General features: G+C 48.6%; 1 protein-coding gene across 3 annotated transcripts in view; it reads left to right on the top strand.

The window, feature by feature from the left end:
* Positions 1 to 15005, top strand: part of LOC144826527 (stimulated by retinoic acid gene 6 protein-like) — a 564429-nt gene that overhangs the window by 452337 nt on the left and 97087 nt on the right. The window lies entirely within an intron of this gene.

Raw genomic sequence — 15005 nt, 5'->3', positions numbered from 1 at the left:
ATGCAGTTTGACTAGGGGAGAGCCAGTGTTTGCATGGGGCAGCATACTCTCTCCCACATCCCCATCATAATAGGATATGGTAACCTCAAAGGGCTGCTTGGTGCCCCCCACCCCGGAGGAAGGTGAGCACCTGCGCAACCGTGGAAGTGGCCTACCTAGGTGTGGGTGCAGCTTGTGGCCGATCTAACACTCCTCCTTTTAGCCACGGCATAGACTCTGTTTTAAGCTATGGATATTGATTTGCCTAGGAATCCACCATGCATCATGATTAGGGCTCCCGGTTTTATGGTATTTATTTTTTCTACATTTCCGTCTGTATTTATCCATATTTATTTTTTGCCAATTGTTTTTGTATTTATCCATTTCTATTTTGTGTTTTCTGTATAAATGAAGCTGCCATTGGTATTTTTCCACATTTATTTGACTGATAAATGTACATTCGCATTTGAATGTCCAAAAGGTTTCAACTGTATACAGTGCAATAGCGTTATATGAAAACACTTGCATTGCAGATTAGCATAAATAACTGTAGATCTGCACTTAATTAATCTTAATTAGGACATGTGTTGTCTTTTTTCATCTCCCCTACCTCTAAATCTGTACATCTACTGACCTGGCACTCATGATTGACAGTAGAAAAAACATCCAAAGAAGACATATTTTCCGTATTTTTCTGTATTAAAAAATAAATACAGACAGGAAAAAAATAGTTTTCTGTCTGTATTTATCTGTAAAAATCAGTAAAAACGGAAAACTGGGAGCCCTAATCATGATGTAAGGAGACTAGGCGGGTCTGTTGGAAATCTAAGGACGTCAGCAAAACTTACTTAACTTGCCAACGGCATTCAAGGTATCTCCTCCCCTGCAACATAGTGAAAGAAAACCTAACCTCCCGGCATATTTGGGCCAATGAAGCTCTTTACTTCCAAGAAGGCGCACTCCTGCTATAACCTCAAAAATTCATCATAACCTGCTGATAGGAGAAAGCTTCAAAGCAGTGGATCCAGAATATAGCCAGAATGCTCCACTCAGCATTCAGGAGCGAAAGGGAAACAAAAGCCCTACTACCAGTGCAAGTAGTTCACTAAGATTATCCTCTGAATTACTGTGACTCCAAGGCACTAAGGAAGTTATACCAAGCACTACTGTTACCCCAGCACAAGAAATGGCAAGTCTCTGTGAAAAGCCCCCATACTCCTATTTGGTCCCAAAGCTTCAAATGTATCACTGGTGGGAGGGCAAAGTTATTCCTCTGTTAAGGTAGACAGAAGATAAAACAAAAGAGCCGCATTCAGACTCTAAAGTTATGCGACTATTGCCAGAACCTCATGAGGGGACTGATTCACAAAAAACGCTGGGGAGCCAGGTATCTCCAACCCTCCAGCTAACACAAGTCTCTTACCATTGATAAGTTTAAAGTCTGCCCTGGCTAGCTAGTTCTCAGAAATACTAGTAAATAATACTCAGCTGGGGGTATGCTTCAACAGATTCTGGAAGAATTAAAGCTCACTCAGAAGTGCAGATGTAGATGAGTAACATTAATGATTACTTGCTCCAAATCAATTCAAGTTTAGTGCAAACAGAACAACACATTTCGAATTGGAGGACTTTCAGAAAAGCTCTGATTCTCATGCAGCTAAAAATAAACGAGAGATTGTAGAGATTCAGATGAAGCTTGACAACATGGAAAATTGACCCAGATGCTCGAATTTGCACTTTTTAGGGATACCAGAAGGGCAAGAAACTGGCCAGTATTCAATTAAATTTATTTTGAGTTTGGTTTGGCAATATGTTCTTCCAAAGAGTCAAGCTAACACAGAAGATTTTTCCTCTGAGTTCCCTCTTGTCAGCCCTCGAATACCAGAGATCCTCGTACATTCCTGGTTATTTTTTGGGATTTTCAGATGAAAATAAGAATTCTATCTGAGGCTATAAAGTCAAAGAGATTTCATATATTGAACAAGAGACATTTTAATATCTTTTCAGACATGTTCGCGTGGTAGCCAGTCATCAGTGAGAATTCAAATCAATGCTTGAACTGTACTAAATACAAGGCATCCAGGCCGCCAGGGTGCAGCAATCTAAATTGAAGGTTCTCCTGAAAGGTCAATTTCCTGTACTGAGGTCAGTGGAGCAAGCTACTGAACTCCTGCAGCAGCTGCATAGAAAGGAGCGATCAAAATGAAAGGGGCAGGTAGGGAGCAGCTATGGACTCAGGCTTGTATCGTACGGCTTTATAGGAGAACCACATAAGTGAAAATGTTAAGGAACAGTCTTCCTACGATTGACACATTAAAAAGCTGTTGCTAGCCCTGGTGGACAGTTTCAGGCTGCCATATCAAGGCACTCAGCAAAGGGGAGGGCGAGGGCAAAGGCAGCCTCCTTTGAGAGATCCAGGGCAAACTGCATTATGAGGTGGAGAAGAAGGAGACAGTGGGGAATGGGGTTGAGGGATGAGTGTGGTGGTAATTGTAGAGGGAAAAATAGTTTATCAGGTCAATGGTATTATATGGCTCATAGACGATTGAGAATCCTCTCATGTAATGCTAATGGTCTCAACGATAGATGTAAGCTTTGGGCAATGCTCTCCTGGTTTAGATCGTTACAGGCAAGTATAAATCTCTTTCAAGAGACACATTTAAAGAATGAAGCTCCCCCATTGAAAATCCCTGGCTATATTCAGAATGAATTCTATGCTTCTTTGAATGCGGCTATAAGGGGGGTGGCTGTATTAGTCATTAAGGAATTCCAGCGCAAAGTACTCAAGCTCCACAGAAATATGGGTGCTGGGTGGATTTGGGTGCAAATTAAAATTATTTTGATCCAGTTGATTTACTTTGCTAATTTTTATGGCCCTGTTAAGGACTCACCCCAGACTCTCCAATCTTGATATAATTTTCCATAAGAGGAGTCCGGCCCTCTCGTGATAGGGGGCAATTTTATTATTCTCCCCAATATCACTCTGGTTTAATTCCATGCGGGAGTCAAGTCTAAAACCAAGAACAATCACTGAGGAAACTCCATTGCTACAATTAGAAGAGGAAGAGAATCGCCATAAAGCAATTACGGACGTGGCCAGCACTGGCAATAAGGCGTCCCCCCCAAAGAATCTTCAATAGGAAATGACCCATTAAGAAGGGCCTGCCCACTAATCATAAAATCAAGTACACAAAACAACTCGGAGTTCCCTGGCAATGATCCTGCTGACCCTGTTGTACCCAGTCTCAACCAGGCTCTGCTGCACCAAGAGCCCCATCCAGGACAACATCAGCACAAATACTGCTATACCCGGAGTACGAATCCCAGGGACAATGTGACATTCTAAATAGAGGCAATATCCTAAAGTTATGTTCACACCTGCCAGGCTTAGAAAGCGTGAATTCAACGGATATTGAGACAGTGCCCTTCATAGATCCCGCTTTGGGACAAAGAAATGAGCCACATTGGTAACCTTCTTCAACATCAAGTTGCTGATCGCGAGTATGGAAAATAAACCTTCAGGCTAGATTCTCAACGTGGGGAGGTTAGGTTTCTCATTACGAGTGGTCGATTATGCTCATGACCGCTCGCGATGAGAAACTACCAGTCCGTGTTGAGAAATCTGCCGCTCGAGTACAAATTTACTCGAGCGGCAGAAAACGACTGCTTACACTGTGCAAAATGCCGTTTGCAATGATTGCACAGTGCAGACAAGCATCCGGCACTGTGCAATCAGTGCGGACAGCATTTTCCCTACCGCACTGCACAGTTCACGTAGCTACGCGTAGTGTGCGTAGTGAGACGTGCACTTCGCATAGCTACGCGTAGAGCTACTACGTAAACTACGCCCAGGGTTAATTAAGATCTTGTTCCGTCTTCAGGATCCAATTATGTCCTCGTACAGATGGTTGTCAAGGAAACAAGACAACAAAGATCGCGGTACGCAGGTTACGCATACGTGATGCGATGATGTTCACGTTGCTGACGTGACGTGATGACGACAGTGTATGCACAGGCCAGTGCCTGAGTGTCGTCACGCGATGAAGGAGAACCGTTGGGAAGGCGAATGGGAAAATAAGGCTAAAACTAGGTAAAACCTTACTGAATAGCTTGAATAGCACAACGGAAGTCTCAGAATCTCCAAGATGTGTTGAGGCTTGTTGTACGATAGTTGCTTGCTTCAGATTGTTGCAATAATCATTTCCGTGGGTCCAATAAAAGGGGAGTTGGTGGTGAGCTTGTTCCCACAAGCGTCACTCGTCACCAGTGTTACTTGGACAGACACTGGTAATCAATAGGAAGATTTATTGTCTTCAGGATATACCACCAACATCTGCTGCCAGCCTGTCAGCTCTCCTGGCTCTAACTGCTACACAGGAGAGACTGCCATGGAGATAGAACTTTGAGGCACATGCGGAAGTACAGCAAATTAATAATCAATCAATCAATCAAAACATTTATAGAGCGCGCTACTCACCCGTGAGGGTCTCAAGGCACTGAAAAGGGGGGAGGGGGGTGCCGCTAGTGCTCGAAAAGCCAGGTCTTGAGGTGTTTCCTGAAGGTGAGATGGTCCATGGTCATTCGTAGGTGTGCGGGTAGGGAGTTCCATGTCTTGGCGGCCAGGTAGGAGAGCGATCTTCCTCCGACGTTGGTTCTGCGAATCCCTGGGACGGTGGCGAGGCTGGCGGAGCGGAGTTGGTGGGTGAGAGTGTGGAACGAGATGCGGTTGTTGAGGTATTCGGGGCCCATGTCATGGAGCGCTTTATGTGCGTGGGTGAGGAGCCTGAATGTGATCCTCTTGTTGATGGGGAGCCAGTGCAGGTATCTCAGGTGGGCAGATATGTGGCTGTGGCAAGGGATGTCTAGGATGAGTCGTGCGGAGGCGTTCTGTATGCATTGTAGTCGTTTCTGAAGTTTGGAGGTGGTTCCTGCGTATAGGGCGTTTCCGTAGTCCAGTCGGCTGGTGACGAGGGCCTGGGTGACCGTCTTTCTGGTTTCAGTGGTAATCCATCGGAAGATCTTTCGGAGCATGCGCAGGGTGTTGAAACATGATGACGAGATGGCGTTGACATGCTTGGTCATCATGAGGGAGGAGTCCAGGATGAATCCCAGGTTGCGTGCGTGGTCCGAGGCTGTCGGTGCGGAGCCCAGTGCTGGGGGCCACCAGGAGTCGTCCCAGGTGGAAGGGGATTGTCCGAGGATGAGGACTTCCATCTTGTCTGAGTTCAGCTTCAGGCGGCTGAGCTTCATCCATTCTGAGACGTCTTTCACTCCTTCCTGTAGGTTGGTTTTGGCGGTGGCTGGGTCTTTGGTGAGGGAGAGTATCAGCTGGGTGTCGTCGGCGTAGGAGATGATGTTGATGCTGTGTTTGCGTGCGATGGCGGCAAGGGGGCTCATGTAGATGTTGAAGAGGGTTTGGCTGAGCGAGGAGCCTTGGGGTCCGCCACAGATGATCTCAGTGGCTTCTGAGCGGAAGGGAGGGAGGCGGACTCTCTGGGTTCTGTCAGAGAGGAACGAGGTGATTCATGTCCAGGGCCTTTCCTTGGATCCCTGTGTTGAAGAGGCGGGTTATTAGGGTGCGATGGCATACGGTGTTGAAGGCTGCCGAGAGGTCCAGGCGGATGAGGGTGGTAGTTTCTCCATTGTCCATCAGGGTCCTGATGTCGTCGGTGGCTGCGATGAGGGCAGTCTCGGTGCTGCGGTTGGCTCGGAATCCGGACTGGGATAGGTCGAGCGAGTTGTTTGTCTCGAGGAAAGCAGTCAGCTGTTTATTGACGGTCTTCTCGATGACTTTGGCCGGGAAGGGGAGCAGGGAGATGGGGCGGAAGTTCTTGAGGTCTTTGGGGTCCGCTGTGGGTTTCTTCAGAAAGGCGTTGATTTCTCTGTGCTTCCAGCTCTCGGGGAAGGCAGCTGACTCGAACAAGATGTTTATGATGTTCCGGAGATGGGGGTGCGATGATGGTGTCGTATTTGTTGAAGATATGATGGGGGCATGGGTCAGAGGGGGAGCCGGAGTGGATGGAGTTCATGACGTTGGTGGTGTCTTCAGTGCTGATGGGTGTCCAGGCGCTGAGGGTGGTGGTGGGGGGGCGTTGGTTCTGTGACTCGGGCGGGGTTTAGGGTCCGAAGCTGTCGTGTATGTCTGCGATCTTTCGGTGGAAGAACGTGGCGAGGGAGTTGCAGAGTTCTTGTGACGGTGTGATGTCGTTGTTGCTGGCACTGGGGTTGGGGAGCTCTTTGACGATGCTGAAGAGTTCTTGCTGTTGTGGGTGTTCTTGTCTAGTCGCTCTTTGAACGATGTTCTTTTGGTGGTGCGAATCAGCTGGTGGTGTTTGCGGGTGGCGTTTTTGAGGGCTGTCATATTTTCTGAAGTCCGATCATGGCACCAGGTTTTTTTGAGGGTCCAGCAGGATTTCTTTTGATTCTTTGAGGGCGTCTGTGAACCATGATGTTTTCCTGTTGCCGGTCTTGCCTGGGGGGTTCTTCAGTAGAGCAAGGTCGTCGGCACAGTCGGTTATCCATTGTGCGAGAATGTGGGCTGCGTTGTTGGGGTCGGCGGTGTCGGCTGGCGGGTTCTGGCTCAGTGATGAGAGGAGCTGGTCTGTGGTGATTTTGCTCCAGCATCTGCGGGGGATTTGTTGTGCGTGGTGGTGGGATGTATTCTTTTTGAAGGTGAAGTGGATGCATCTGTGGTCGGTCCAGTGCAGTTCAGTGAAGTGGCTGAAGGAGACGTGGTTGCTGGCGGAGAAGATGGGGTCGAGTGTGTGGCCGGCGAGGTGGGTGGGTGTGTCCACCAGTTGCTTGAGTCCGAGGTTGGCCAGGTTGTCGAGCAGGGTGGTGGTGTTGTTGTCGTTGTTTTTCTCTAGGTGGAAGTTCAGGTCCCCTAGGAGGATGTATTCTGGTGAGGCTAGGGCGTGCGGGCTGATGAAGTCGGCGATTGATTTGCTTAATTGTGTGCGCCGGCCTGGGGGTCTGTAGATGAGCGTTCCTCTCAGGGTGGTCTTGGGGTCGGTGTGTATTTGGAAGTGTAGGTGTTCGGCGGCGGAGAGTGTGTCTTCGGCATTGGTCGTGACGTTGATGGTGTTCTTGTAGATGGTGGCGATTCCTCCTCCGATTTGGTTGATGCGGTCCTTCCGGGTGATCTTATAGCCATCCGGGATGGCTATGGCGATGTCTTGGGCCGAGGACGCGTTCATCCAGGTTTCCGTGAGGAAGGCGACGTTTGGTGTTGTTGAGTCGAGGAGGTCCCAGAGTTCGATGGCGTGCTTGTGGACGGAGCGTGTGTTGAGGAGGATGCACTTGAGGTGGTTGTAGGTGTTGCTTCGTCTGGCGGGGGGGGGCAGGCTTGGAGGTGAAGGGTCCGAGGGTGCGTTTCGGGGAGGCTTGGTAGCAGGCGGGCGGTCGTTCGGTGTTGAGTGTGTGGAGGACGGCAGAGTCGTATCTCAGTCGGGTAGTCTGGCTTCGGCGTGGGCCAGGGGTTCTGGCGCTGAGCGCGGTCCAGGCACGGACGGGCACAGACAGGCTTGCCTTAGGCGTGCCTCCATATGAGGGGTTGTCGGAGGGCGGAGCAGCTGGGAGGCGGGAGCGGGGTGGCGAATGGGACAGCGGGGGCGGGGCCGCAGGGACGCAGCGGCGGGAAAGGGGACACTGAAGTAAAAAAAAAGGGGGGGGAACGGGGGCACAGGGCAAGACAGCGGAATTTAACAATGCAATACAGTACAATATAAGGAGAAAAACTCAAGGCAGCAGTGAAGGGGTACAATGCAAAACAGGGGGAGCACCGAATCAGAACGGGGGAGGGGGGCAAGGAGGGTGAGAATTACGGCAGAGAGCAAAGTAAATGAAGCAGGCAACAATGAAGGGGGCACGGAGCAAATGGGGGAAGAGGCACTAGGGCACATGGCCCACCAGCAGAGCAACGAAGGAGAGGGTTACCAGGGAGAGGCCCGGGAGGACTCACTCAGCGCGAGGCAGGAGCAAGGCGACAGGGGGCAGAGTCACAGCATCGCAGGACGACCGTGTGGCGGCTGGGGGGGCAACCTACCTGCAGGCAGCGTCATTTCCCACAAGGGAGTCCAAGCGTGAGGTGGCTCAGGCAAAATATAATCTTCAGGATCACTTCACTTTAAGGGAGATATTGAACCACAATTCAATTTTGAAAAAATATATGAAGTAAACATAAATATAGGTAAATATAGGTAAATACTTGGCTTGGTCAGTTAAGCGCAGATCTAAGGTCAGTTTTATTAAGTAGATTCAAGATCCAGACACAGACAGGCTTGCGACTCAGCCGCAAGAAATAATATTTGTTTTTTATAATCATTGTACAAAGCTCTATTCGGACCCTCATAACACATCGTTGGCGATGGTTGAAAGATGGTTAGTGGGTTATAATATCCCCTCAATAAGCCCGGAACAAGGGGAAGCACTGATTGGTCCAGGAGAAGCATAGGCTGTTAACTCTTCCCCCAATGAAAAAGCTTGCGGCAACGATGGGATCCCTGCAGAAGTATACAAGCTTTCCATGCCACAATTGAACAAATTCTTAGTTAGTTTGTTCATTAGAATTTTGAACTGGGGGCGAAATTCCTAACTCATTTACACACTCGGTAGTTGTTAGCTTTTTGAGTAAGGACAAGTCGGAAAAGCATGTGAACTCTTATCGTCCTTCAGCTTACTTAATTGTGACTATAGGCTGTTCACGAAAATCATAGCGAATCTTTGTGCAGTAGTAGTCCCTTCAGTCATTCAAAACGATCAGAATGGTTTCCTTATAGGTAGAAATATGGCAAATAACACACTAGTTAACCCAGGCAATAGACTACTTTACAGTAGCACATCTTTCACCGGCCTTCCTGACAGTAGCCCGGTAGGACTCAGTGCTTGGCCAACTAGCACCTTGAGACCCGCGGGCATCTATCTGGGGGCACCTTTTCTGCTTGAGGGGCAGTGACGGTGGCCAGGCACAAGGGACACCCATGTGTGAGCCTTAAGATGCTGGCCATGAGAAGGAATTACATTAGCCACAGTGCGGTCTGAGGCATTCCCCACTGTGGCGCTTGAGTGGTGTCTGTGCCTCTCCTGAGGGATGCTGTCATGGAACATGGGACCCCTCATGCTGCGAGGTGAGCTGCAGGCCTCCATGGTGGGCGGACCTGCGGGTATGCCCCCCTCATGTTCTAGTGGGCAGCCTGGGGTGGAGTAGCTGTTCCAGCTGGAGCTGCAAGATTGGGTTTTCTTGCACCCTCCTACGAGGAGCCTTCAACCAGGTGGGGGTTGGGGGGCTCCTGGATGTGCCCCGGACTGGGTGAGGGAATATCACTCCAGTGGAGTCCTAGTGAGTGGAAAAGGTCCCGCTGGCCTGTGTCTCTGCACTTCCCCTGCATCCAATAGCCCACAAAAAAAAAGAAAAAAATGAGTGGACTCCCGAGGGGTTTGAAACAGTTACTGCTATGCGCCAGAGCTATGTTGTGCCTGCGGGCCCCCAGGGAAACTGCCTTGGGTGACAAGATTGGGCCTATTGCTGGCAGAGGAGTTGTGGGGGCTCCAGGGGACTGCCAAGGACTCACTGTTGTAGTGGGTCACTCATGCGGGAGAAGGCTAGTCCCAGTGTTGACCTGCCCGACTCTCTGTGCTGCCCCCTCTTCTGGCAGGCAAATGATGGACTTCAGGGGCCACCTGATCTGACCCCTGTTGGTGACAAGCCCAAAATATATGGGTGTGTTCCTGAGGGGGAAGGCCTTGACTGCACTCCCTCAGACTAGCAGTGGCAAATACCAGTCATGCCCTTGATGCTAATTGGTGAATATCCAAGCAGAAACCTTGCGTGGCCCGGAGTGGCTTTGCCTCTGAGCAATAGCCTCTTAGCTGAGTGGGATGAGTTCAAGAGGAGACATTGAAGCACATGCTTCCCCCATTCTGGTTGGTTGCCCTGGAGAGGTGCATGTCCAGAGCACCTTGGATTGGCCGCCGCTGCTTCTGCTGCAGCTGGAGTGGTGCCTGCCTGCTCACCGAGCCACTTCTTACTGGGGCATATCTAACTGCCCTAATCCTGCAAATTCATTTGGGGCACACAGACCTGCCACTGCTTGTACTGCCTTGTGGCAAGGCGGCCAGTACCACATCATCTCCCTGCCTTGCCTGCATCTAAACGCCTCCTGCATCAGTGCTCTACAGGGGAGGGTTATGATATACCTTTAGAGAGACCACTAGACCAGGGAGCGGACTGCTCATGCTGCCCCAGAGCAAGTGTACCAGCTACCTAGAATGCTTGATCCTTCTATGCTCTGCTATCTTCCACTTGGCAATGGGGCAGGACTGGCCTCCACAACCAAAGGTCGCCTATGCCAAAATGGTTTACCACACCGGCGTCTGGTATCTGCGGGAGATGTTGGACTTCCCTTACCCCGACTAACTCAGCCAGACCTCCACGGACTTTTGGAGGTACCGTAAACTAAGGTTGATAACATCCGCAGTGGGTGACCAAGACATAGGCATGTATTTCTACAATTGAAGTCAATGTGGAAAAGCTCAAGTGCCAGGTTTCTAAACTCCTCTCCGTGGTGGCTGTGCTAGATGGCAGTGCGGAGGTCATTGGAAATCTCTCAAGGTGAAATCATTTATGTCTCATCTGCCTCACAGATGGGGTGCAGGGCATTGGGATGGGAGATTTCCTGTAGGAGTAGTTCAAGTCCTGGATCCCGGCGGAAAGCTGTCCTGTTGCTTTGTGGTATGGCAGGAACACCGGGACCTGACAAAGAGAACTGCGCTGGGAGCTCCCCCTGTCCGGTGATAGTGAGGATTCCCAATCATCACGTCCAAGATGCAATCCTTCGCGAAGCGTGAAAATCAGCACAATCTCAGATACCACAACGCAAAGATCCTATTCTTCCCAGACTACACAAGAGCGGTCCAGCAGCGGTGCTGCTCTTTCAAAGAATTTGGGAAAAAGCTCCAGGAGCTTAACATCTAATATGCACAACTCTTCTCGGCCCACCTCCTGGTCATCTTTGACTCATCTGCCTAGTTCTTCGACTGTATCGACCAGGCCTGGGAGTGGGCGAGAATGGGATACATTGCACCAGAAGGGTTCTGTTAACCAGGTGAATTTGGAGGATCCTCTTCTGCCACGTCCAGCCCGTGCACCCAGAGGCAGCGCACTGGGTCCTGGAGAGCCCATTTTGGTCAGAATGTGAGGCTAACTTCTTTGAGCCCCCACCCCCATGGGTGAAACTTCGGCCACAGTTAAGGTGGAAGTGAGTCTTTCTGACATGTCAGCTATTTTCAGAAACTCTGCCAGACCTGTGATCTGTTCCTCTCTTCTTTATTCTATCAGTATTGCCATATTATGAATCTATGCTTCAGCTGCTAGAGAATGCTATCAGGCAAAGTTATCTGACATCGGGGTGACTGGGGACTATATATTGTTCCGTTGTGTCTTGATTGGGGTGTTTGTGTCTATGTACACAGTGGGGTGACAGATACTTCTAGGGGGGTAGAATAAGGTTGGAGGGTGAGGTGGACGCATCCTCTGCTGGTTTGTGGATTATGCAGGTTGTTGGTTCCTGTTTTCAGTTTATATTGTTGAGCTTGATGCACATGCATAGTGCCTCTTGGTACCCCACTGGGCACCTCTTGATGACTCCTTGGGTGAAATGGCTGGACCCGTAGCAGCTATCCCGTTGGGGAAGTACACAATACTCAGTTGAAATGTAAATAGGCTCAATGATAGAATCATAAGGAGGGCCCTTCTGGCTTATGCTAAGTGCCAAGTGACAAGGCGCTCTTGTTCCAGGAGACACATCTGCTGGTCAGGGTTTACCACGCGGGATTCACAAAGGGCTCCAGTAATGTGGCGATGCTCCTCCATAAGTCCTTTCTTCTGACTGGTTATACAGTACACTCTGACCCACTGGGACGGTTTGAGGTCTTACAGGGTACCTTGGGTACTGTGGAGCATCTATGTGCTCCCTTGACTGCTTAGTGACACACTGGAGGCTGCTGTGGTCTGTTTACTGAGGCTGAAGCTGGCTTTACACTGTTGGTGGGGATTTCAATGCGGTGATGGACCCTGAATGGGATACAATCTCTGGCTCCAAGGTGGACTGCTCCACTTCCTGAGAGACTGGATGACTGTGCTAGGACTGGTAGATGTCTGGTGGTGGCAGTACCAGACAGAACAACAAACAATATGCAGGATCGCCGTTTCAGTACTATGCCCAGTTCTGAAGCCTGATTGGCAGTCATCTAGTAATGAGAACTTAGCGATGTGCTGACTCAGTTGGCCCTGCACGCATTTCTCAATAAGTTTGGCAAGTAGAGGGATGTTGGTCACTGGTCGATAGTTCTTCGGGTCTGTTGCATCCGCTGTCGGTTTTTTGATGATGGGAACTACCTGCCCAGTTTTTAGGCAGTCAGGGAGGGTTCCTTGTGCAAGTGAAGCATTTATTATCTCAGTCCAGATAGGAATTAGGGTGTGGCTGATTTCTCTTACACACTTTGCCGGAAGAGGGTCTTGATAGTGGTTGTTCGGTCTGAGTTCTGCTAGCGTTTTGGCGATCTTTCCCTGGTCGTATAGTTCAAATGTGTCCCAATTTGCCTTATTTTTTGTATGAGGATCTTCAGTTGTCGCCTTGGCTTCATTCATAGGTGAGGGAAGTGTCGTGAGGTTAGCTGCTGCACTTGTGAGCTCATCTTCTAGTAGTTTGTTTTTTTCCGTGAAAAATGAAGAGAACTCCTCGCAGCTTATGGGAGTTTTTGAGCTCTCTTGAGACGTTTTGGCTAGTTTATTAGACTGTTGTTTTAAGATCTCGAAGAGTTTTCTTGGTCTGTTTGTGGCATTGTCAAGTTCAGCCCTTATATATTCTTTTTTGGTGTTGATTATCTTTTTGTTATATTGTTTTCTCGTTTTTCTGAGGTCTTTCAGCTCAGGGGAGGAGGGATGTTGTCTCCATTTCCTTTCAGCCATTCTCAGTTTTCGCCTGTCTTCGTTCAATGATTCATTGAAACAGGGGTTTTTTGGTTTTTCAGAGACATTTTTCAGTTTTTGAGGCAGGGTGTCGTTGACTATATTACCGATCGAGGTTATGTAATGATCCGTCAGCTCATTGACATTGACATTCTGCCTGTTGTTACGAGGCTTCAGGTCTTTCTCGCATCTTTCCACTAGTAATTCAATATTGGCTTCTTTTGTGTCTCGAATCAGTTTTTTGCACTTGCGCGGTTGCACGGTCTTACCTTTTTTCATTGTGGGTATCGCGAATGTTATGGCGTGATGGTCCGACCAATCACACGGGTCTATAGCAAGGATTGAAGTCTCTTTGTTTCTTGAAATAATCCAGTCAAGAGTCGCTCCTTGTGAGTGAGTGGGCTGGGTGCATGCTTGCGTAAGGTTTAGCTCATTGAGGAAGTCTTTAATCGAGTTCACCATTTTGTCGTTGCCGTCGTCCCAGTGGAGGTTAAAGTCACCTAGGAATATGTTGTTGGCATCCGAGTTAGAGTTGGCAGTTATAATCTCTATTAGTTGCTCTGTGAACTTAGTGTTCTCTCCCGGTGGGTGGTAGAACGCATGCAGGTTATAGCTTTGATTATTTAGTGATCTTATGTTAAGACCAAGGTATTCACAGGATTCCGTGGGGTCAGATTGGAATTGGTTGACCTTAATCTCGGAACGGTGAATGCATGCTATACCTCCTCCCACTTTCCTTGGTCTGTCTAACCTGACAATGTTATATTGAGGTGGTACTAGGAGATCAATGGTAGGAGATGATGATTCACTGAGCCATGTTTCCGTGAGGATGGCCAAGTCGATTTCCTTGTTGATGATGAGGGCGGCTATATCTGACGCATGTTTAGTTGCCGAGCGACAATTAAGAAGTAGGCATTTCAGGGCTTTCTGTGAGTTAACGGGGTTTTCGTTTTCAGTGTCGATTGTAGTTACCTGAATTTGTTGTAAGTTGTGGTGGATTGCTTTCCTGTCATTCTTTCTGGACGTTCTATTTGAGTCGATCGGTACAATTTCGATATACTCCTCCTTTCCATGAGCCGGTTGTTCATAAGATTGCAGTAAGGCCAGGGCTTCTTTATTTGTTAAGGGATTGGTCCTGTTTGGTCTGTTGGGTCGGAGTACAAGATTCTGGATTTGTGCGACCTTCGTATGTGTGTTCATCGTCATCTCCCAGATTTTCTCAATTGTCTTTGCGACATTCATCGAGTCTTGTGCCAGGTTGCTTATTAGTTTCTTGAGCTCGTAGACTTCTTTCGATGTTCGGGCAGATTTCTTATGTGAAATAGACCTGGCTGTATTCGTTCTACATTTTGCCCTCCTCCGTGACAGGTCTCTTCTCATTGCTACCGGTCTTACCGCTGTATCCTTATTTTTGATATGATTCTTGACTTTATTAGGGGTGTCTCCATTGCTTCCTATGATATTAGGTGTAGAGGGTGTTTTAGTGGATAAAGATCTAAAGGACTCCAGATTCGCATTCAAGGGAGATTGGGGAATGTTGATAGCCTCTGCCCTGTTCTTTTTGTGGTTATCTACATAGGCGATCTCACTTGGCGCTGAGCCACCCTCTTCAAGTGTTGTGGCGTCATGTGGTATCGGCATCGGCATTTCTATTTGTGCCTGGCTCTTCTCTTTGTTTCGAAGGTTAGGAGCTAACCCTATCCTTTTAATCTCCTTCTCCGGTATGGCCATCGTAATTTCAGGTAGATCTCCGGTGTTAGGGATTAGAACGTTCCGGCAGCCCGTTTTGTTGGCTACTCTGGAGACAGAGTTGTTTATGTCATTTGTGATATCTGGTGGAGTCAAGTTTTGTTGGTGATTAGGTCTTTCTCCTTGGCATGTTGGTTGTGGTGGATCTTGAAGGTTTATGTTTGGTGTGCCATCAGTATTGGAAGAAGTGTTCTTGACTATATTGACTACTCGTTGGGTTCGAGGTGTCTGGGATCTTAAGTTTTCTGCTTCTATTTTTAACGTTGAGAATATTTTGTCAAATTTTTCTAGCTCTCTGTCAGCTGCTTGG

The sequence above is a fragment of the Lissotriton helveticus genome, chromosome 3_2 (assembly GCF_964261635.1).
Source record: "Lissotriton helveticus chromosome 3_2, aLisHel1.1, whole genome shotgun sequence".
Lineage (NCBI taxonomy): Eukaryota > Metazoa > Chordata > Amphibia > Caudata > Salamandridae > Lissotriton > Lissotriton helveticus.
The sequence above is the reverse complement of the archived record's forward strand: the minus strand, read 5'-3'. Positions and strand labels throughout refer to the sequence as shown.